Here is a 24255-nt window from a genome sequence, read left to right on the forward strand (position 1 = left end):
ATCCCTATTCTATGATGAGATATCTTTGAGCTAGAATGTATCTTAATTAACGCTTTCTTTAGATAGGTTTTTTCCTCAAAAAGCATTTTATCAAAAAATCCGATTTAAATCCGATTTTAAAACAATCATTGATTTTTATCCACTCTGCTCCTGCACATGTAAACAAACTTGTTTGTCTCAGGGATTGGCTGAACAAGAAGTAGGACTGAGTGGACTTGTAGGCTCTAAAGTTTGACATTGTTTTGTTTTAGAAAGCAGGGGGGTTTTGGTGAATAATCTGACATTCGTAAATTCAAATTTCATGATAAAGTGATTGCACTACAGTACATGTATTAAGTGAACTGAAAAATACTATCTTATTTTTACAGTGAAAATATTTATAATAAAAAATAAAGTGATCACTGTACATTTTGTATTCTGCGTTGAAACTGAATATATAGTATTTGAAAAAGTGGAAAACATGCCAAAATATTTAAATAAATGATATTTTATTAACATTGCGATAAATTTTTTTTAATCGGTTGACAGCCTTTGAAAAAATTAACTGGAGCTAGTGATATCTTTGACCATTAGGATCTATTTTTCAATTTGCAAAAAGCTACATCCCACGAAAAGAAACCAGGAGTAAATAAATGGCACTCTCTCAAACCCTGTCAGGGTGATATACACCAATAAATAGCTGCAAATTTTGGTAATCCTAAAATTAAATATCCATTGTAGAAAGACAGAAGCTTTGCAATTGTCTACTACTTTGACAATGTTATATAACAGATACTATGGATATCAAGCTATTTATAGTTTTTTAATACCAGTTTTATGGTACAAGAGAATAAATTATTCTGCTAACCAATCTGAACAGAGGAAGTTTTAATTGATAAATAGCTTGGAGAGCTCATTTCCAGTGGTTTAGAAAACATGTGTTAGATATATCATTCAAAGGGTTTAGTATTTTACCGGGCTGAACTTTGAAATATGGTAAATCCCACCTCTGCTCTGCATTAATATGCCCAACAACCATGTTAGTTTCCCCAAGTACAGCCTCTCACTTTCTAGGGAACAAAGGAATAAGGACACTGCAGAGACAGCATCCCCAATCTCCAAAACAGAAAGTTGCTCTAGTCTACAGGACTTTTCTGATTGATCTATCAGTTACTATAACACCCTCCAGAGGGAGGAAAATCTGGTACTCTGATAAAGGAAGGTTGCTACAACAGTGCCTTCCAAGAGGCCAGTGAACCATGAAAGCTCATCTGTAGGGACTCTGACAAATCCTCCCCCCACACAAACAATAAACTGTAGTCTGAACATATTTTCTCCGCAAGCTAATGTGCAAATATAGTAATTTGATTCTACTGAAAGCATATTAATAAACAAACTGCAAAAATAGTATAGAGATTGTTTCTAAACAAAAATGCACTTACACAATAGTAAAATCAAGTATGGGCTTTTAAATCTCAGCAGATTTAATTTTACTTAGCCATATGTCAATTTATAGCTATAGGTCAGAATGACACTGCTCACATTTTTACAGGCTAGGTCGGAAACTAAGTATTAAAAATACAACTCTAAATTACTGCTAGAATGAACCTAGTTCTACAGATACTGTAAATTCAAGAATTTTCTAGTAAATTGCAGATACACACAATGGAACCAAGTCAATGTAATCAGTTAGTGAACAATTTACTGTACTTAGCATTGTCTTGTTTACTTCTTTAACAAGTTAATAAAATACAGCCCAATTTGACACACAAAATAACATTCAGTCTAAGCTTATGGACCATCTTGCTCACATGTTCTAATCCACTTTTTGTGAAATGAGAAACTGTTTTGCACACTCAACAAAATAGTCTTTATCTCCTAAATAAAACAACAGGAGCAAAGCTGCAGACTTCAGAACACTAAATCGGGTAGCCTCCTTCAATTGTACCAACACTTGTTAAAATATTCTTTGAACGTTAATATAGAATTGATTAGATACCACCCTAAACTAGAAACCTCAGTAAAAATGACAGTTACTTGAGGTTGTTTGTTTTATTAGAATGGACTTCCTGTGGAAGTTCAACAATGAAGGAGGACTTCATTGAAGTACATCTGTTTCAGGTGGCCACCACTGTAATATCTTACTTTTCACAACATTATCTTTGATGGAAAAAAGTATCTTAGCACTTATTCTAAATTTCACAATGAATTCTAAACTTTAGAGTACCCAACTTTCTACACTTCACAAAAGTAGTATTTCAATGCTAAATCAGTCACTGCAAAGATAATATTTATTGCTTCAACCAAGTAAGGTTTTTCCCCCCAAGTAATACACTTTTTATCTCAAATATCATAATGTGAGATATTTTAAAATACAGCTGAGAAAAAACTATTTAGTTTTCAGACTGAATTAGTATCTGAAAGTTAGAACCTTAAGGGCACAACCCTGCACTCATCTTATCTCCACTGTGCTATGTACTCTAAGCAATTCAAAAATTGTTGATTTTACGCCATCAATACCTAGGCATAAAGGTGTGCCTTCCAGATATAGCAGCAGCCTTACCAAAACTGAGGGATCATCAGTTAAGTTAGAACAGTCCTTCAAAATAGCAAATAGTTATAGGACTATCCTGTCAACATTACGATATGAGTAGTCCCAAGATTAAGATTTAACCCAATTAAAATTAAAGGGTACAAAAAAACCTGCTATATAACACTTTAGTCCCGAATAAAAAGAGATAGGCAGAACACACTTCCTAGGTGTAAGGTAAGTCTACAGAACTGTCCCCCAGAAAAATCTTGGAGACAAACAACAACTCTTCTGCCTCCTCAAAGGTACTTTGTTTCCTTTGCTCAGAAGGAAAACAGCAACAAAAACACAGATTACAAATTTCTTTGATCAATCCAAAGCACGATCCAGGAGAAAGATTTTTTTTTAGGACAAAAACTAACCAAAAAAATGTACAAACAATTTAGACTGTGTACAATTAAGTACCACATAGCCTTGAGAGTGAAAAAAACAAACTAAGGACATATAAATAATAGGCTACCATAACATAAGAACAGCCATACTGGGTCAGACCAAAGGTCTATCTAGCCCAGTATCCTGTCTTCCAACAGTGGCTAATGCCAGGTGCCCCAGAGGGAATGAACAGAACAGATAATCATTAAGTGATCCAACCCGTCGTCCATTCCCAACTTCTGGCAAACAGAGGCTATGGATACCATCCCTGCCCATCCTGTATTACTGTATGTATTATACACGATACTAAGAACAACCTAACATTCCATACTCCCCTGGGGGAAAAGCTTAACTGGAATATAGACAAAAAAATTCAAGTGTTGCTCACAGTTATCAAGATAAAACAAATTCAGCTAACAGATTAAGGAAGAACTGAAACTCAGTCCAAAATTCTACCACGTAAAATTAAATGAATGCATCCCATGTTTCTATTTCCCTTATCCCCTGTCCATGCCCACAGCCCCCCCACCCCCCAGCATTCCGACATTTTTTAAATTCCAGTGCAAACGAACTCCGCTAGGTTGGGTCACACTTTCAACTCTTCTACTTGCAGAATAGGACACAGGATGCTTGTCAATTTCACTTGGATCTAGTTGAGAATGCTGGGAAAATAACATGTACAGGAACCCAGGCATAGGTATGTTCTTACACTACTACAAATTAATCGGACAACAGAAAAACAGAAGAGGATTGTGTCTATGCTTGGGTTACTGCACCTACTTAATGGGTCAGAAAAAGCAGCAGAATGAAAGCACTGATGGACGATGACTCCCAGCAGTCACTCTCCTGCTACTCAAGCTAGCAATGGAAGAGCTCACTCTCCAGAAGCAGAGACTATTTCTGTAAGGATGTATTTCGGGGGGGAACGTACAGAAGAGAATCTTAGGGATAAGATGGATGATAGAGTACTTCCAATACAAGTTTTCAAGAAAATGTGTTTATACTGGATGTTCAAAAACACACTCAGTTTGCACAATGTTTAAAAGCACAAATGTAAGGCTTGACTAAACAAGTTGTCAGACAGAAGTAAGCAACCTTAATTTGATTAAAGAAACGAAGTCCTTTTGGCCAGGAAAAAAAAAATCAAAATTGTGAATTCCAGATTCCTTCAAATATAGACTGATGTCTGTTGTAAGGACAAATTGGACCTTTGGACTGTAGAACTAGACAAGACTTGCAAAAGAGTATGATGAAGGCACTCCAATATACAATCTTGTCCCTATAAATAAGAGAGAATGAAGACATTGAGTTAAGGACCAGAATGGGTACTTGCCTTTATTTTTACTCCTGCAAACTCTACCCCTAGAAAGCAGTCTTCTAATGTAAGGAACATTATGGATAAGGCAGAGATCTTTGGGGCTTCATTTCCAATGAAAAGACATATTTTAAGCTGTGTTTTACTTTTATTAGATTTTTACATAAGCAGAGAATGTTCAGCTTATAAGCCACTTAAGTATCAAGAACAATTAATAGCAGTGGTGAAACAAAAGTAGGACAACTTTTCATAACTAAGGGATCCTTAGGACATGTAGGATGGAGAGACATTCATCAGAGGGAGTTCAGCATGTCTTTTGTCCCCTTTTCCTTCAGCTTCTAATTTCTCTTTAAAGAGAATTGCTTCCTCTGCAGACACAAAAACTCAAGATGTATCCTTGTCTCCCCAGGAATCTGCAAGCACTAACTTTAGATACAGAGGTTCTCACTGGTGATGGGGCAAACATTCCCTTCTTCATAAGTTTAGGCCTGATCCTGCAAAGACCAAACACATGCCTTGATTTCAATGGAACCAGTAAATTAAGCTGATCTTTGTAGAACTGAGACCTAAAATTGCATTTGGCTGTGAATATCTAGTATGTAAGCTGAATGTAAATATCACTGATTGATAAACCTACTTTCCAAGACCATCCCACATCTGTAGGCTTTGCATTTAGAGATCTTCGCTATCACAAACTCTACCAAACTCAAAGGAAAGGTAACTATAGCAAGTAGCATCAAGGGCATTTTATACTTAATGAGACAATGACAAAGTAAACAAATCTGAAACTTTTCAAAACTACTGCTTTGTAAAATAAAAAACAACAGGTGATGTCATAGCCCTGGGCCTCTCAATGTTGATCATTTCCATTTAGACCATTTCTTCTCAATAGTCATGGTGTAATGAGCCTGCAACTATAATTAGCATAATCTGTTGAGGAATATGCAACTGAATTCCGGCACTGGGTTTTGACTAATTTCAAGCTGCAAAAATATTAGGACATCGCTGACATTACTGCAGGAAAATTTTTTTCCTTTTAGAAATTCTTACGATAGACAGTGTCCAAGAACACAGAAAGACACCCAATTCAATCAATACAAGAATGGTTAGCAACTACACCCTTGGCATATTTACATGTTCTAACAAATCAATGGATGAGGGAGGGAGTCAACTGATTCAGTCAGGCTATTTCCAAGCACTCTAACTCAAAGAGCAGGTTCAAACTCTCAACCTGTATGGAGCAGATTAAGTCAGGAAACTCAAAACATGGCAAAAGATGAGAGCTTAGACACCAGTGGAGTCTACAGTTAGAAGACGACCTCTTCTAGGAGGAGAGCTGAAGGTGTCTGATGGGCCAGAAATATTTATATTCTTTAGACCATGCTACTGCAATGGTGGAGATAAACAAAAACACATTCAAACCCCAACAGCCAGAACTGAAATAAGTGGGAGCAATCAATACAGATTTCACCCTGTGCTCCCAAACCTTGATGGTCAAGCCTTAAATACTGGTCAAATTGGCTGTCAAGAGCTAGGAGCATGCCTCAAGTCCTCAAAGGCCATCTGGCTACAACTGAGTCTCTTGAAACCAATCCAGAATCCTCCCGCTCCAACAAATAGATTCTACAAAATGGTAAGCCATACACTATCAGATGGACAAAAACCCAGAAAGTGTGAAAACTTGTTAAAATATTAGTTTATTAGTTCAGGCTAATGTTGAAGGTGAAGGCATGTTTTCAGAGAAAAACGAGAAACTTCAAAAATAAAAGCATGGTAGAGCATTTAGGCCTGGTCTACAATAACAAGGTAAGTCTATCTAAGTTATGCTATTTAAGTTACATAAGGTATGTAACTTAAGTCAACATAGCTTAGATCAACTTACAGCGGTGTCTATGTCACGCTATGTCAACGGGAAACACTCTCCTGCCATCAACATAACTTCGGCCTCTCAGGGAGGTGGAGTACTGAAGGCGAGGGGAGAGAGCTCTCCCATCAACTTATGTTTTCACCAGACCTGCTAAAAAGAACAAGAAGCAATAGGCTTAAATTGCAGCAAGGGCGGTTTAGGTTGGACATTCCTAACTGTCAGAGATGTTAAGCACTGGAATAAATTGCCTAGGGAGGTTGTGGAATCTCCATCATTGGGGATTTTTAAGAGCAGGTTAGACAAATACCTGTCAGGGATGGTCTAAATAATACTTAGTCCTGCCTTGAGTGCAGGGGACTGGACTAGATGACCTCTCGAGTCCCTTCCAGTTATATGATTCTATGAAATCGATGCCTGCTGCATTGATTGCAGCGGTGCTGATTTAGCTCATAGTGAAGACAAGCCCTTATCCTTAATGGCTTTGAGGGAAAACCTGACAGCATGATGTTCCGTGGCAGATTGAAATGCAAGATAAATTAGGCAACAACAGTTTAAACTTTACAACAGGAGCACACAGGTTTGTATTCTTTAATTAAAAGTTAGCTGAAAGAAAAGTTAAAGAAAAAAATATTGTAAACAACTGTGTACGTTTTTACCATCTAAGTAAATTTTAGAATAAACCCACTTTCCTCTTAATAGTCACAAGCAGAATTCAAGGTTTCATGTTTCTCCTACAACAGTCGAGAACATAAAACATTCTAGAGCAGCACAGGCATATCAGCTCTCTGAGCTGTTTGTATATTACTGGTATATTATTCCTACAACTCTTGTATGAGAAAGATAATTCTGATAAAAAATTATTAAAATTAGTAAGAAAATAAATAAAACAGTGATACAAATTCTGAAACTCTCTCAGTCAAGCCTTACAGCTAACAAGTGTTGAACACCCAGCTATCAGCTGATGGACTAAATATGCTACCTAGTCCACCAATGTAGAAGGCGCTAGAGTTTATGAACACAATTCCAAGATCTACAAGCCATGTGATTGCACAATGGTAATTATGCAGCAGTGTTACCCTTAAAAACGTACAGAATCAAATTTTAGAGTTCACATATTTTAAACTCCTTGGAAAAGGATATTTTTGTTTTGCAATTTTTTAAAGATACTCTTAATTCTAAATGCTGTTTTAAAGAGAGACATTTGTGGTCCTAAAGACACCAATCTGTCCCATTTAATTGATAAAACAATGACGTTAACCTTAAACCTGAAGTAAAATTCAGAGTTTCTCTAACAGTCAACAACAGAATTTCGGGGAGGATGCCCTCCTGCAAATATCGAACCAACTGCCAGATTTTATTAGATGATACCATATTCCTAGACTTAAAGATCAAAGAAATTCAAGACAGTCCAAACATACACACACATTATATGTCAAAAGACAGACTTCCCAATAAGTTTTAATAGGTTGTGACTACAGAAGTAAAACTGTTTGGTACACTGGTGCCCCACTCCCTCACACACACAGAGCAGTGTCTGTATATGTTCTTTTTTAGTTACACGATTTAAAAAGATAACACTACATAAATTCTTTTACATTCATATAATGGTTGATTTGTGTACAGAAAAATTGACCAATATTAAAATGGTTAATTCAACGTAATATTTACAACTTACATAGTCCTTTGCACACATTAGTCTTCAATAATCCTCTGAGGATATTATCATTTTACACATTTAGAAATTACAGCAGAGTTTAAATGGTTTACCAAAGGCCATACAATGCGTGGCAAAACCAAGAGTAAAATCCTGGCCCCACTGAAATTAAGGCAAAACTCCCACTGACTTAAATGGAAGCCAACATTTCACCCTAGGATAATAATTTGTGCTCATTCTTCTAAACCATGCTGCCTGTCCAACAACATGCATTCTGTATGGGACTGTATATGAATATATTGTTCTATGTGGATTATTAAAACAACCTTACAATTAAATTTTAATTCTTGTTAACAGAATTCTTACCTCAACAGGGCGATTCAGATTCCAGACAAGATTAAAGAGCTAGCTACCTATGAGAAACTGTCTCATACACCTCCACCAATTTACAGTTTAGAATAGATTAAGCAAATTAGGAATTCCAGCTTTTACACTAAAAGGTGTTATTCAGCAGTTTCTATTTATTTTACACGGATTTATTTTCTGTATGCTGTGACAAGGAAAACATTTTAGGTCTGGGAGGTCTCTTCAAAACATAGGTCCTGATCTTGCAAAGACTCATCATGCACATGAGTAACTTTATGTAGTGTGAGTAGTCCCACTGAAGCCAATGGAGTACAGTTTCTAGGATAAGGAACTTAGTTTATAGATGAAGAGATGACTATTTCAGCCACCTTTTTTTTTTTTTTTGGGTGGGGGGGGGCAAAGTGGGGTTAATGGCATGAGGTGTTTAATCTTATATATGACAGTATATTTATTTGTTAACTCCATCTTCTTGAATAACAAGTAAAACATAACAATGAATCACATATCTCCCCGCTATAAAACATTATGAAGAAAACATGCTATTCAGTACTCTTAAGACATTTAAGTTTTAATTATAATTCTTTACTCTACCTTGTTCTAAATTTAGTTTGTGTGCTGTAACTCCATCATAACAAGATAATTTTCAGTATATTCCCCAGTCCCAGGTGCACTCTCTCTTAAAAGGGCTAGCCACTTTCTGAAACTCACATGCCCACGTTCCAAGAGCTGTGTTCTGTACAGTTATTAGTCACAGACTAGCTCCCTTAAAGAAGAGGATCAATTTTTAGATCAACAATACCAACTTCTTTAATGACAGGATATTAAAGCCATGCTATTTCAGCAAGTCTCAGAAAGTTTGAGGAACCACAGCTGTTTTTTCTAAATACAAAAGTACACAAATTTCCACTCTGTTGTTATGGCCAGTCACTGCTAATTCTTGTTTGCACCTGACCATAGACTCTAGGCTTCACAGAACTGAGGCTGAGTAGAATAGGAACAGTAAAAGCAGTGAAGCTCCTACCTTTCCTGTTTTTGCATCACCCCTAAATGTTTTTCTGTTTTGAGTCTTGTGATATTCTTTCTTCCTGCTTCTCATACACTCAGAGAGAATAACAGACCGATCAGGATTAATGAAGGTGACCAAACCAGAAGGTAGGAACAGTACAGTAGCCAAACAAATTTACGTCAGGTTTTAATTCTGTGTTAGGTTTTCAAATTAACCTTCACTGTCAGTGTTAAGTTTAAATTTAAAGATAATTCAAAGTCCTCAAGGTAATGCTTTCCCCCACCACACACAAACCAAAAAGCAACTCTCTCAAGTGTTCAGAACTTACCAATAGTTGAAAATTGTTTTCTTTAGTAAAGATAAATGCCACGAGGTGTCATGGTACACCATACATGTTTTAATGAACAGAGGGAAAGCGTTTCTGATAACAGGCTTTGGAAGGTTCATCAACTGCCCTGTAACTGGGAAGGAAGAAGAGAAGAAAAAATAATCTTAATTTTAAGAAATGTAAAAGTCAGTAAGTTTTAAATCAGGTATTACACACTGTGACTTCCACGTTCTTACAGGCAACAATTAAAAAAAGCCAAGCCTGGAAGTTGTCTAATAAGTAAACTAAAAGTTATTATTTAATAATAGAAAGAATGCATATACTTTAAACTGGTATACCTGTTAAATCATTCAAAATACTAATATATTTACCATCTCATGAAGAGAAATATTCCTGAAAAATTTCATAAAAAATGTCTAAAATCAGCTGCATAGGAAGCAAACTTTATTAAGTTGATTTTAAAATACTGATTATTCTAAAAATACTCATTCCGGTCTTAATTAAGGATTGTATACTATTAATAGATTACTAGATTAATAAATTAATGTGGTCAGCAGAACTCATCATCAAAGAAATCCTGAATTCAATGCTTCCAAGCCCCTTTCAATACAGGAACTGAATCTTTATAATTTTAAAGAAGTGGCCTCTATGTTATATAGAAGTTCCTTCTATCTGAAGTGTGATGCACTGCCAAAGAAAGGTATTTAAAAAGACATTGATATTATAATAAAACAGAATACAGTTACTACAGTAATCAGGCAAAGGAAAAATCTACAGTACAAAAACCTCGCACTTCTAGCACTCAGAATTACAGTGAAGGAAGCTGCCTAATAGTCTCAACAAACAATACGTCCCAAGGTAAGTACCGGTAATGTGAAAATTTTTAAAAATGTATTGTGAAGCATTTACTTTGGTGTTGTTATACTTTGCATTTCATTTACACCATCCATCCAAGCACCTCAATAGTCTTACCTAACATCTGCCCGCCCATGAGATCTCTCTAAAATGGAGATTTTGCGAAGGCAACTTAGTTGACAAAGATTAAAATGATCTGTTCAGTACAATACAGGAAGTCTGTAGGAGACATGGGTTCTATTCCCAGACCTATTGAATCCTTCTTCCATTTAGACCAAATCACAGTTACAGGAAAGCACTGCACAAGGACACTAAATTAACTGCTGCCCTTTAGCAACCTGAGAACCTTCTGAAAAAATAGCAAGGATATGAAAAGAAGTACAACCAATACCTAACTGAACTTAAAGAAGCGGCTTTTTTTTTTTTTACACCAACACAAAACTTAAACAAACACAAAAATTACTTAGCCAGAACCTCTGTATTCCACTTGATAACACTGCTGATACTTATGTCTGGATGGCATCCTCCCTCACAGCCCACTAATTAAATCAGTCTTTTGTGACATTAGAAGTTACCATGATCTATAAACCTCTTGACTTCAAAATGCTTCAGTGTGAGAATACAATGTAGAACACAATTTTCTACTTATTATTTCTCCTCTCATCCCCTCTCTCTGCATTCCCTTTGTACTTGCCTTCTAATTCATTTCCTCGTGTCCTCCCATCTCTATTCATTCCCCTCCCTTCTCTCCATATCCTTCCCTCACCCCCATGCCACAGGAATACTGCTTATATATAGCTCTCATCCTGCCACATCTCTGCTCCCTCAGACTGTAACCTATGTAGCAGAGACAGAACAACAGCTCCAACAGTGCTCACACCACTGGGGCTTGCATCACAGAGGAAAAAACAGAAATTAGCAAATAAAGCATCTGAAAAGCAGGATACCTTATAGGATGCTTGAGAAGTATGTCAAGCCCCCAAAAGCAGGTCAAAGAAGAGCAAGCACCCTAGCAGCAATCTCAGCATTAGAGACTGTATCTCACCGGGTATTGCTCCTAAAGAGTGAGATCTCCTCACCCTTCTTATTGTTTTTTGGCTGTTTGGTTTAGTACACTCACTATGGGATGTCTGACAAAGTTTCCAAGCTCAATGTGAAAAGGGGTGGGTGAAAGAAAGAGGAAGAATTATGAGACATTAGAGAAGAGAAGTATGGAATTGAGAAGGCTTTTGCAGGAGACATGGGAGAAAAACAAAATGTAAAAGTTGAGGTAGAGAATTTAACATAAGTTAAGGAAGTTATAAGAAAGTCAAGGATGATAAAAGAAAAAGAGAAAACACTGCAGAATTAAATACACCATGTTTGGTGTTTTGTGGATGATCTGTTTTTGTTATTTATGGTAACTTATCATAGACAAATATCCCTTTCTATTTTTATTTTTATTTTTTGGGGGGTGTATAAACCTAATCTAAATCCAATAACCTATCACAAAAAAAAAGGAAACGGAATGAAACCAAGAAGAATATGGTGATAGTAAGTTAAGATTTTTTTTAAAAATTGTAAATAGAAAACTGTTTGACAACACAGTTCACAACCATTTCATTATTTAAAACATCGGGGGCATAGTTCTGAAGGGTGTGGCAGCACAAGTATTTTTCATCCAGGCTATCTGGTTTAGTCCCCAAATTAGCTGGTATTGGGAGAGCTTTTTCTCAAGTACCACACAGACACACACACACTAATCAATCCTCATGCTTCAGCCAGCCAGGGTCAGGAAGAAGTTTCTCCCCATGCTATAGTACTGCACAATTAAGATTTTGCATCTTCTCCTCAAGCATCTGATATCAAGCACCAAGAGCAGTTAATGGACGAAAGATCAACTGCCTATTCTGGTATGTTTTCCGGACTCTACATTGCTCAACTTGTGACAAAGAGAAGACTGGCTTGGATGGAACAAAGCAGATCATTTATATCCAAAGAGCTTTAGTAATAACATAAAAAATTGTGAAAGGTAACTGGGTATGTGTGGAACTACTCTCAATTATAACTATTCCTCAGTATGTGAACCCCTGCTCAGTTTGCTAAGTACAGTCAGTAGCTAAATTCTTGGCACATATACCCTGCCATTCTAGTTACTAAGCATATTTCAGCACATACACCAGTGAGTAACTGTATGTGTAGAATATTTTAGACTTCTTTGCTGCCCCTAATCTGGAAACTCCCATCCCAACCTCATTATATAAGTGAATTTTAGGTATACTAATTATTCATATTCATTATAATAAATGTATAAGATAAAATAATTGAACAGGAACAAACCCCATAATAATATGGGTACGGAGTGCAGGTATGCATATATTTAAAGGGAAACTTCAAGTACCTACTGTCACTCTGCAAGTACCTGTAACTTTTCAACTATCTACTGCACATATCTACAGACATATTGCCCATTCTTGTGCATGCATGCATACACACACACACACACGTATAATCAAACTTCTACCATAAAGCAGACCATGGTTCCATCTAACTAGAATTCTGTCAGTGATCCCATCTTGTCAGCAAAGAATTCAAGAGTAATGAAAAATCCACACTTCAATTTAAAAAAAACTAATGTTTCCTAAAGGCGTGCTTCGGTAAGAAAATTACAGCTGTAATTTCCTCTAACTATATTGCTGATGACTTTAAAGAAGAATGAAATACAAGCCTCTTACAGAAATATACCAAAAAGTGTTTGACAAACGAACCCAAAATTTCAGACTATTTTGCATTAAGTAATTAATTAAGAATACACATGCTGCATGCTAATATAACACACTATCTATGGATTTGGAAGCCCTTTAAAGAGGTGGGTAAGCATTAGCATCCCCATTTTACAGATGGCCAAAGATATACATAGAGATTATGTGACTCGCACACTGAGTCATTAGCGGAGGTGGGATCAGAACCCAAATCTCCCAATTGCTATGCAGCCAGATACATCAAGGCAGCATCAGATAAGTAATTTAATACTTTGGGCTGTGGGAGTCAAAATTCCTCTCTCCCCTGCCCCAAGACTGATAGAACACCAGTGGCAATTAATACATTAGAAGGTCTGGGGAATCTAGTAGATTGGGAAATAAGAACTAGCCAAGACCACCAGAGAATATTCTTTTGATACAAACCCCCTAAAACAATGGTTCGTTAAAAAGTTAACACCGGAAATATGTTCATGTCTATATCTTAATGTAAACAGCATGAAATATCACAGGCATCATTAAACAACCAGTATCATCACTGCACTCTAAGCAAAAATTATGCATCCCACAACTTTGTTAGGCCCTTTTTATTGTATCTGCAATTTACAGACAACCACACAGGACATTTTCCATCATCATTAATGAATTGTAAGATACGTAAGTGTTAGAGACATACTGTACAAGTACACTGCACATTCAGAAAGTTTAAGGTAGGTCAGCAGTAAACTGACAACAAAATAAGAATGTTATATTAATCCTTTTGTGTAAAGTGTCAGAATTTTCTGCTGTAGTTTGTTGCCAGTAATGGACAGAAACTGCTGGCTCCAGGGAATTACAATGAACATAAGGAATATCCATTAGAACAGCAGGTAGCTGTTCAAAGATTTAAACTAAGCCCTCTCCTTACCCCTTTGTTTGCCCATTAAACTAAGCATGTAGGAGTAAGGAAAACCCATGTGAGTGCTTCACACCAGAGCAAGACAGTTCAAAATACATCATGGAGTGCTCTAGAGTAGCTAGTTAACACAGGCATAAATAGTCACTGAGAAAGAAGCCTTAGAAAAAGTTGGGCTGTTGCAAGAAATATTAACTAGGAACAAAAACGTGGATTGGATGGTAGTCTTCACCTGGCAGGACAGGAAACATTTTGTTAAAAAATGTAAGCATATGTATATAATAGATCAAAATGGGTGTTTTTAGGAGAAACTTCAACTGGGAAGAGAAGGCAAGGCAAAAATAGTTTCAAAATATACCCAATCCCACATCAATGCAACACCGTGCCAGAGCATGAATGAATATAGAAACGGTAAATAACAGACTAAAAACCTCTCCTTTTTTTTTTTTTTTGGGGGGGGGGAGGAACTACTTGCCAATCTGGTTTTCCTCTAAGCTTTCTAATTATAAATGCCTCTTGCATAGAAGAACATATCCACTGCTGTACAACTGTCCCAGAAAAAACATAGACCATGGGGAGAAAGTGGCCCATTTTCTTTAGTCTCTAAGAATCATGTGTACAGGTTATATTTTCAAAAGTTCCACTTAATAAATGTATATCACCACATTAACAGAAGTTATATTATATGGCTTTTAAAATATGAAATTGTAATTTTCACTCTTGAAGTCTGTAAAATTTACTCTCAGTTTTGCATATAGCACTATAAAAATATAAAAACTTTATTTCCATCACTTACATGAAAACTAAATGTAAATGAAAGTGACTGGAATCTAAAAAGATGCTATTTTATTGCAATAGTGAGGCTAGAATCAGAAAAACAAAAAAAATATATAATTTTCCATTTAAATTGCAATTAACCCATTAGTCTATCAAACCAAAACATAATTTTCAGGACCATGCGTATGAGAATTCCAGCAAATACAAATATAAATATTGTTATGTAGTTCCCAGCATGGCCCATGGGGCAATCTTCTCTATCAGCTTCTATTTTAGCACCCAAAAACACCTCAAAGTGAGAATTCTTCACCACATGTTGAAAATGTTGTGACTAATAATACACTTCTCCTCCCATTTTTTCCATCACTAAAAGGATTTCAAAATAAAGAACTTGACAAACCATGGTTAAATTCCATTACTTTGAATTCAAATCAGTAAAGCCAAATTTAATCCACAATCAAAAAACTTGCCATAAGAAGTGAATGCATCTTCTTTTAACTCTTGCAATAATAGTTATGATGATATACAATATACAAGAAAAAATTTAGTACAAGTAGAAAAAGTATCCAGTAACTGCAAGCTTCTTCTGTAAAATTACACCCTCATTTTTGTCCGTTTTTTAGGTCACCTAACCTTGTTCTTTCTTTCAATTACTGTTCTCTTCCCCCTTCTCTCCCCACCATCCTCTCTTTAGAAAAAGTCCCTTTAAGGTAGGTAATTTAACAAAAATGGAACTAGACAGAAAATTTAAACATGTAATAAACATTTTGTTGAGGACAAGAACTGGGAGCTAGACCCATACTAAATTAACTAAATGTAAAAAATGATAGAAGGCAATTAATATGCATGTAAGAACTTCCGTACAGGTGTCTGCAATAGCACCCTTTGCAAAACACATATGCTAATTAGCATATCTTTAAACAATGCTGATAATAATCTTGTCCCTATAATCCATGCCAAATGAATCACTCAGATTGTAAAACAGAAAGCATGTGGAAAGTCATTAAAAGTCTCTGTTAAACCTTTCTTTGTTTATATTTTCCTTGGCAGGTGTAAAAAATAAAATATTGTTCTAGTTATTCGGATTTCTTCAAAGTGTTCACTTAAACATTTTAACACAGGTTCTTTAATGGTGCATTAAGTATCAACATTTTTTTTTCCTATCAAAGAGATAAATCCTCCCACTAAAATCTGCTCCATTCTCTATTTGTCATCTGGGATTGAGTTATCAGACACTACTTGTATTACTTTGTGAAACTGTCACGTCTATTTACAGGGATACAAAGGCAATCCAATACTACAACCCCTTATTTTACAAGCACCTTCCAAAACACCTCTTCTCTCCCCCCTATTTTTACAAATACTTTGGTTTTTCAATGGGGTGGGAGAGGTTATGCAAAGTAGTTTTTCACCTTGACAGAAAACAATTTCAGTCACTTTTGCACTTGTTATAAGTATATTAAAAATCACCTACATCTCCAAAGAGGAGAGGCATTGTTTTTCAGGGGTTTTTTGTTTGTTTGTTTGTTTGTTTTTAAATAGGGTCACTTCCCCCATTTCAGCCTGCAATTAAAATGGAGGCAAGGCCAGGCGATCTGTGTCTGGCTTTAGGGGGAGACAATAACCCAAAACAGGCCTGGCTTTAAAAAGAGAAAGAGAGAGAGGGAGAGAGAGAGAGAGAGAAATACAACATGCTTCACCAGTATTATTACCTCATCCCTTTTTCCAAGCAGTTTTGAACCACACTCTTGACAAACTCTTGGTCCAACTTGCACAGATGCTGATTTTTTGGGGGTGGAAAGGTTTTTAATTCTGGAGCCAGAATTCAGGCTTGTTATTTGCAAGTGGAGCTGCTGTTAAAATGCCCCCTTGTCTCCTCTCCTCTCCCTTGAGCTGGGTGTTGACGCAGCAGAAATTACCAGCTGGAAAATTCCCCTTTTGGAGGTTACAGGGAGGGGGGGGAAGAGGGAGGAGGAGGGGGGACGAGTCATGGGGGAGGGGGGGTTAAACCCTGCCACTCACCTAGTTAACCCATCCACCCACACCAAGTCAGTCAGGCGTGCCAAAAGGGGCTCCATGCCCCTTCCACAAAGGGAACATTTCCCCCTTTCCTCCCCACCGAGTGTAGTGGGCTTAGCCCAGCGGCCCCCGGGGGCTCAGAGAGGTTCAGGGAGAGAGAAGAGTGTTTACCGGCCAGGGGAGACATTTGGGCTCAGACAAGCTCCCCACCGTCAGGACCCCCGCACTTGGAATCGCGGCACTGACACCCCCACCCCGCTGTTACCCCACTCCCGGTAGGGGGAGGGAGCAGCACTCCCCCGACCCAGCCAGGGAGGGGGTGTCCTCGGCAGCGTGTGAACCAGGCTTCCAGCGACGGCCCCCCTGTGCTGCCGGGTAACTGCCTCCCTCATCTCCTTGGGGGGCGGGGGGGGCGCCTCCGCCAGGCCAGCGCCGCCCACCCCCGAAGCGCCGCGCGACTCCCGTGCTCGCCCCCCCCCGCCCCTGAGTGAAGTGGGGGCAGCTACCTCCCTAGCCAGCCCCCCCCACCCCGGACGACGAGCGGCTCGTCCTCCCCATCGCCCCGGGGGCGCCGGGCGCCCCACCGGACACCCCCCCCCTCCAGCGGGACGCGTCGCCGCGCTGCCCCGGGACCCCGCCGAGCCGGGGGGAGCGGCCAGTCCCCGGGGAGAGCCCGGAGCCCCCGGCCAGGCTGGGGAGGGCAGGTCGATGGGCGGGGGGGGGGGGGGCGGCGCGAATCCCTCTCCCCTGAGGGGCCGGGAGAAGCGGAAAGAACGGGCTGGGGGGGGGGCTCAGGCCCCCTCCCTTGACCGGGCCGGAGAGGAGTCCCACCGGCCCCTCTCCTCAGGGAAGGGGTCAGCGGGCAGCCGTGCCGAGCCCCCGGGGTGAGGGGGAGCCTGGCTGGGGGGGTCTCGCTTACCTGGGCCCCAGGCAGGGGAGCGGGGTCTCGGAGCGGCCGGAGCTTTGGCTCCTTCGGTCACTCAATGTCTCTCCTCACGGGTGGGGATGAGGGGGGGGAAGCTGGGGGGGGCGGGGCGCGCTCCCGCCGCTCCCCCTGGCGCGCGCTCCCAGGCGGCGGGCGCGCGGGCGCGGGCCCGAGACCGGTGAGGGCGGGGGCGTGGCCTGAGGGACTTGTGCGGCCTCCCCCCCCGCCCCTGCTACGCTCCCACTGGATGACGCCGGACACAGGCCTCCGTAAGCCCCGCCCCCTCGCCCCGCCCCCTCCCGGCTCCCTTGCGCCCGCGGATCGGGGGCGCCGCCAGCCAGAGGCACTGCCGGACACCGGAAGTGAGGGCAGCGCGCTGAGCATCATGGGAGGCACCCCCAGAAGGGGGTGGGGTGCGCGGTGGAGCGTTGGCCTTGCCGGGGGGCTGCCGGCCTCCCGCGAAGCCCCCCCTGTGCCGGGGCTCTTGAGGTGCCCCCTCGGGAGCAGCGCCTGGCCCGCAGCTGCCCCAGCCCCCGCAGCCAGGCCCAGCGCCCCTAGACGCCCCCAGAGCGCCTGGGGGCCTGGCGGGTTCCGCTGCCGGCCCCCGCGGCGGGTTACTGGTAAAGGTCGGGATATTAGGGGTCGCGGGCTATTAGCGGGACGGGCTGGGTGAGGTTAGTATCTTTTATGGGGTGACCTTCTGTGTGTGCCCATAGGGAGATTCTGCAAGCTACTCTCTAAAGGAACAGGGGGGCTTGCGGCGCCTTGGAGGCTAACCCATTTATTTGAGCACAAGCTTTCCTGAGCGGAAGTGAGCTGTAATGCTTATGCTCAGAGAAATGGGTTAGCCTCCAAGGTGCCGCAAGTCCTCCTGTTCTTTTTGCGAATCCAGACTAACACGGCTGCTGCTCTGAAAGCTGCTCTCTGTACTTTATTCGGAGTGGTAGCTGTGTTAGTCTGTATCAGCAAAAACAAGGGGGAGTCCTTTAGTTACACATGAAGGAGGGACAGCTCTTATGAAGGATAAGCTGTTCCCCAAGAACAATACAACCATGCTCACTTCAGAGACCCCTGCCTTCAATGGGATTGCAAGTGGGCAGCTGTGGGTCTAATAGAGATCATGGCAGGAAGTCAAGAGAATTGGATTCGATCACTTTGTCACCGTAAAATGGAGATAATGCTTACTCGTTTATGTCGGATGCCTTGAGATCTGCAGCTGAAATACATTATATAAGTGCCAAGTATAACTGATAACAGGGCCAAATTTGGCCCTTTGACGATAACGACCGAAAGATCAAAGAACTGGACTATATTTCATGGGAGTGAGCTAACAGATTTAGAGTATGCAGGACACCACGCTTTTGAGATGGCTTTAACAGGCAAGACAATGGGTCTCTGAAGCCTGTGTTGTTGTGCAGTTGTACTAGGGCACAATTTAGCCGGAAAGATGTAGAACCAAATATTCCAGGTATTTAAGTACATGCACTTACTGTGATTATGCACACAAATTGGGTAATTATGTATGCAAATAACTGGAAGTGGCTGTTTATGAGCAGTTATCTGATTTCTGTGTGTAACCTCAGCAACTGCACAGAATTGTGTGCCTAAGCTCTGAGAATCTGCTCCCTAATTTCCTTTTCCTCAAATCATGGTACATATAAGGTCACTTATTGAGATAGACTGTTTTCCCCATGCACACAGATAGTGGGTCAAATGCAGCCCAGGAGTAAAGAGAATCTATTCCTCTGAAGTCAGTCAAATTACACCACTGCTCCTTACTTAAGTGCAGTCCTAAAAGGATCTTTTGATCCCTAGTATGTTTTAAAGTGGATGAACAGTTGTTCCAGCATGTCTTTCTTCCTACTCCATCCCACCCCCCAAAAACCCAAACAATTTTATTTTAGAAAAAAACCCCAATGCAACTAATTAATGAAAATGAAATGTCTTCACTCCAGTATATTTTTCAATTACCTTTTCTTCTGTATTGCTAAAGGAGTCCAACTACCATCTTCCAGGAAAGAATTCCATTAAAATGCAAATGAACAGTTTGCAGTAGTTGTCTATGTATGCAGTGAAGGGCACAATTCTTAGTTTAAGGAATACAAAATTAAAAGTAATGGGCCTTATTTTTAGACCTCAGCCTCCTTTTATGTAAACCCAATCTTGTGCGTGTGCACATCGCTGCACATTCAGTTGAAATTCACCTGTGTGCAGGTGACAGAATTTTAACACACAAATCCCCATTGTCCATGTTAAATTATCTGATGGGTTTTACATGTGAACATATCCTCACATGTACATACAGATACTAGAATATTTCCACTGTGGTTGCAGCCGTTGAATGCTTTAAAGCTGAATCCTAGTGCCTACAATTACAGGTGCACAAGTGGAAGCTGGGTTGTGGGGGAGGAACACATTAAATCAGGCCATATAACTATAGCTAAGTATGTTTGTAACACTCTGTGTTATCGATAGGTAAACCACCCTATTATTCCTTTCCTGGTCTCTTCTCTTTCCAAGACTCCTCTGATTCCAGGCAGGAATTCCCCTATCACCCCTGGACTCCTTCAATTCCAAACATGCATGCCCTAGTTCTACCCCTACTCAGGATTTCTTCCTCCTCTCTTTGTTAGAGGAAAGTATTTATTTATTTAGTTGTGTGTGTCATGCTGGACTCACTCCCCCATGAGCTGCAGCAGCTGCAGACTGGGCACTGCCCTGGGGAATGCTTTCAAAGAGGGGGAGGGTGGAGAGAGGCTGAGTTTCCTGAAGCTGCAGAACACAAAGGGCTGGGGAAAGCTGGAAGGGTTTAATACACTTGAGCCTGTATTTTGCTGTGTAGAGATAGGTTTTTGTTTGTTTGTTTTCTTTTGATTAGCAGTTTGTATTGCAGTTTAAGTAAGTATGCAATTACACAATCTGTCCTCAGAAGAGGGGAAGCTGCTCCCCAGAAAGAAGGAAAGAACTGACAGTGGGAAAAGAAGAGAGAAGGAGAAAGGAAGGTAGAAAGGGAGGATGGTGTTGTTAGGGTGACCAGATAGCAAGTGTGAAAAACTGGGATGGGGATGCGGGGGGTAATAGACTCCTATATAAGACAAAGCCCCAAATATCGGGATTGTCCCTATAAAAACAGGACATCTGGTCACCCTAGGTGTGGTCCAAGAGGTGTTTGCTGAATGAAGAGCACGTCACCTGGAAGCATGATACAGAGTTTAATAGTGTGTAACATTGATGATATATGTCAAGGATTAAAGACCACAGGGTTTTCAGACTGAGTGTAACTCTTCTGTATCCCACCTTTCCAAGGCTGCCAAATCACAAAGCTCATAAATCCAGACCATATGCCCAGGGACATTGAGGCTTCTATCTGCAGCCTTCGTTTTAGCACTGAAGAAGCATTTAGAAGTCACATTCTTGGGAGCAGTTCTCTTGTGATAAGGAATATATGAACACTTTAATGCATTCATATTTGCATGCTTACTCTACATAGACAGTCATCATATGGGCATGTGCAAATGCTGAGCATCTATTCACAATAACTGTGTACACAAATTAGGCACACACATTTTTGCACATGGTTTCTGGGAAACTGAGGTACAGGGCTACACGATTTGCCTGTTTTCACAGAATGATTCAGTTGCAGGTCCCATGAGTACTTCTCAAGTATCCTTACTCCCAGTCCCCTGCTCAGCTCTAGACACCTCTGTCCCCCTGTCTATCTATAAACCATAACAGACATTGCATTTGATAAATGCAAAGTAATTTCTTCTACCTCTGTAATTTTCCTAAATTCAGAATGAAGACGAAGACAAAATCCCAAGTGGCTGAATCACTCTTTTTCTCTGTGTTTTGTACCCTAAAATAGATGTCCAAAACCAAATAAGCATTCTGAGCTGACGAGCTTCTTTGTCAGAGTTCTCGTTTTCAAGAGGCCATTCTGACAGGGTTTTCCATGCACCCTACAAATGAATCCCAATCCTCAGACCCAATTCATTTCTGACCACAGTGGGAAGAAAGCAATTTGACTGGGACCCATTACTGCTCAACGTGGTGGTTCTGGTTGCATGAAAATTCCAAGACTCTCACCTTTTTCAGCCAATTTCCCTCCAAACCTCTGATGTCACAAGTAAGGGTTAAAGGACCTATACTCCTGTCCATATTACACTGAATCAAAGGTCATCTGGTTTCTTTGTCAGGGGACCATAACGGAAAAAAGGGAGGTGATGTGCATCCCTGACCAGGTCATTTTAGGAGTAAACCACATTTAAACTGAGCTCATGAAAAAGTATTTGTCTCTTTCTCTCACGCACAGACATACTCCCAGCCTGTGCTTGCTTGGTGAGTGAGAATTCCTTCTCTAGTGGGAGTCAACATGTCAATTGTATTTTTTTTCCATGATGTGTAAGGAGGCATTCACTAGGTTGTGGGAGTAAACACATGGGGGAATTCTCCGTGAGCTAGCAAGGGCAAGTCACAATCCTACTAAATATGGTGAATGAAGATTACAAAAACCCCAGGAGAATAAAATTCCCTCTCTCCACCCCCATCTCTTCCCCCCCACACACACTTATTTTTTCTCATTACCATGCTCTGCTGTTTAACTGCTTGAAAGTTAAATCTATTTCTATTTGTGTTACTAAATGCACAATGTTGGTTTAGTTTTATTCTGTGCACTGAAGGGCAGAACTGGGGCAATATGTTGTTTTTTTCATTATTAATCAAGGCACATCATTAGAGAGGAGCAGAAACACCAAGTATTCAAGTAGTGGGAAGCAACAGGAAATAGTCCTCAGGTTTGTAAAAACTCAAGGGGTGGGGAATGATGATCGTTTATAACATATTTAACCAGCCACATCCTACTGACCTCCTTCAGTGCAGTTCTTGAAAGGAACTGGCCTGACTCCGAAGATGTTTAATACTCCAAAAATACATTCCCCTCAAAATGTTGAATTTAGAGAGGGGCCCAAGCTGCAACATTCAGGTCCCACTGCAAATTCATCATAATCTGGAAGTGCTGAGTTCTAGGGTATTTGTTTGTGTCCATCTTTAGTTCAGACTGAGAAGCCAGTGGTCTTTTGTATGGATAACTTTGCTGTACCAACATAGTCTTCCTCTTACAGTCAATCATGTAAATGGTCTTTGCTTCCATTTTAAAAGCCATTTTGCATCAGGTTCACTTTCTATCTAATTTTATACGTTGGTGCACTGGGTGGGAGTATATCTTTTAACAAGTTTCTCCTTTGATTGGGGTCAACTTCCCTCTAACACTGCGTTTTGGACTGGTAGGCTGACAATTTATCCTTTAATCAGATCTTTTCTTTTTGCAGGTCTTTATTTAAGATGGACTCACTGTACATCGGAGAGAACAAGAGATGTGGGCTTTTCTTTTTCCTGGAGCCCAATAGTACAATGGTGACATGTTTAGAATAAATTTGATTTCTCCTTTCCCTCTCCACCCCTATGTCCGTCCCTTCATGCTTGCAAACTGTGATACAGTTTACAATGGCTCAGTTGCGCTGTCTCATTTTAGGATGGGCACCTTCATTGTCTTTTTCATTGTTATGAGATACAAACAGATAAATGCCCCTAACTAAATGCTAATATCTACATTATTAGAGAAATAAACTAGTTTTCCATTAAACGAAAGCCATTTTGCTACAATCTCTCAAACCAGTCCATTTGTATAGGAAGGACTCCACTGAGGGATCTCCCTGTTGTCTGCAAAGAAATCTTTCTGTTTTCTGTAGAAACCAAACAAATTGCAGAGCTTGTGTACAAGCCCTTTGTCTCACGCAGATTGCATAAATAGTGTACCAGTACAAGTAATATATCTACTTAAAAAATAGAAGCAGCAGTTAAACTATATATAACTCTACTAAAGAGGCTATGCAGTGTGGTTTTGGGTTTACTCAGACAATTTGGAGTTTGTACAACAATTGAGGCCACATTCTAGGCTCTAGTTATCTAGGTTAGATACTATGAGACAAATTCTGCTCTCATCTGTGCACAATGACAGTTGAAATGTCAATGGGACTTGCACCATGTAACTGAGGACACAACATGGTCCCCTAAGATGCTTCAGTTATGTATGAATGAACTAAAAATTAAGCTCTCCTCATCAAATGCCTTCACCTCTCTGGAATGAGCATAGACAGATATCTCCTCATAATTCTAGTACTCCAGCAAATGAGATTACTCAGACTCTCCAGAAATTAGCCAGAGTGTGATCAATGCTTCAGGTCACATCTACTTACTGATCACATATCTGAAAAATGTTGATAGATGAACACACCTGAGCCAAACATTTCTCGAGAGGATTCAGTTGCTCTGCTCAGTGAATGAAGTCTTTTAAAAACAGTTTGGTGCAAACATTCCTGGTATAACTCCACTGACATCAATAAACTTCGCTATTGATGAATTTGGCCTATGTTCCCATGAAGTATACCTGCTCCAAGATCACGTGTCCCTTACCTCCACTGACCTGGATTTGCTACAGTGTCCCAAATTTCAGGACACTTTATCAGTGTCCCATAATAGCACAGGACGTGCAATTCAAAGTATTTGGTGCA

General features: G+C 40.1%; 1 protein-coding gene and 1 long non-coding RNA gene across 8 annotated transcripts in view; one reads left to right on the plus strand and one right to left on the minus strand.

Moving 5' to 3' along the window:
• ZBTB46 (zinc finger and BTB domain containing 46) overlaps window positions 1–17804 on the minus strand; it is a 114096-nt gene extending 96292 nt beyond the window's left edge. Inside the window, exons 1-3 of one of the 6 annotated variants that reach the window (XM_048819400.2) lie at window positions 17681–17793; window positions 16455–16677; window positions 9478–9610 (exon numbers count right to left, since the gene is read on the minus strand). The gene's annotated coding sequence lies outside the window, so the exon portion shown is untranslated. Of the gene's footprint in view, window positions 1–9477; window positions 9611–16454; window positions 16678–17680 lie in introns of all 6 variants that reach the window. The other 5 variants (XM_048819399.2, XM_048819398.2, XM_048819397.2 and 2 more) reach the window with 5 other exon arrangements.
• A 213-nt stretch (window positions 17805–18017) lies between these two features.
• LOC142068790 (uncharacterized) lies at window positions 18018–23141 on the plus strand. 2 transcript variants are annotated; one of them, XR_012664671.1, is made up of 3 exons: window positions 18018–18312; window positions 22410–22479; window positions 23014–23141. It is a non-coding gene; the product is annotated as an uncharacterized LOC142068790 (long non-coding RNA). The 2 variants fall into 2 exon arrangements; XR_012664670.1 differs by having other exon boundaries at window positions 18018–18306.
• Window positions 23142–24255: the final 1114 nt, after the last annotated feature.

Source organism: Caretta caretta, chromosome 13 (assembly GCF_965140235.1).
Source record: "Caretta caretta isolate rCarCar2 chromosome 13, rCarCar1.hap1, whole genome shotgun sequence".
Classification (NCBI taxonomy): domain Eukaryota; kingdom Metazoa; phylum Chordata; order Testudines; family Cheloniidae; genus Caretta; species Caretta caretta.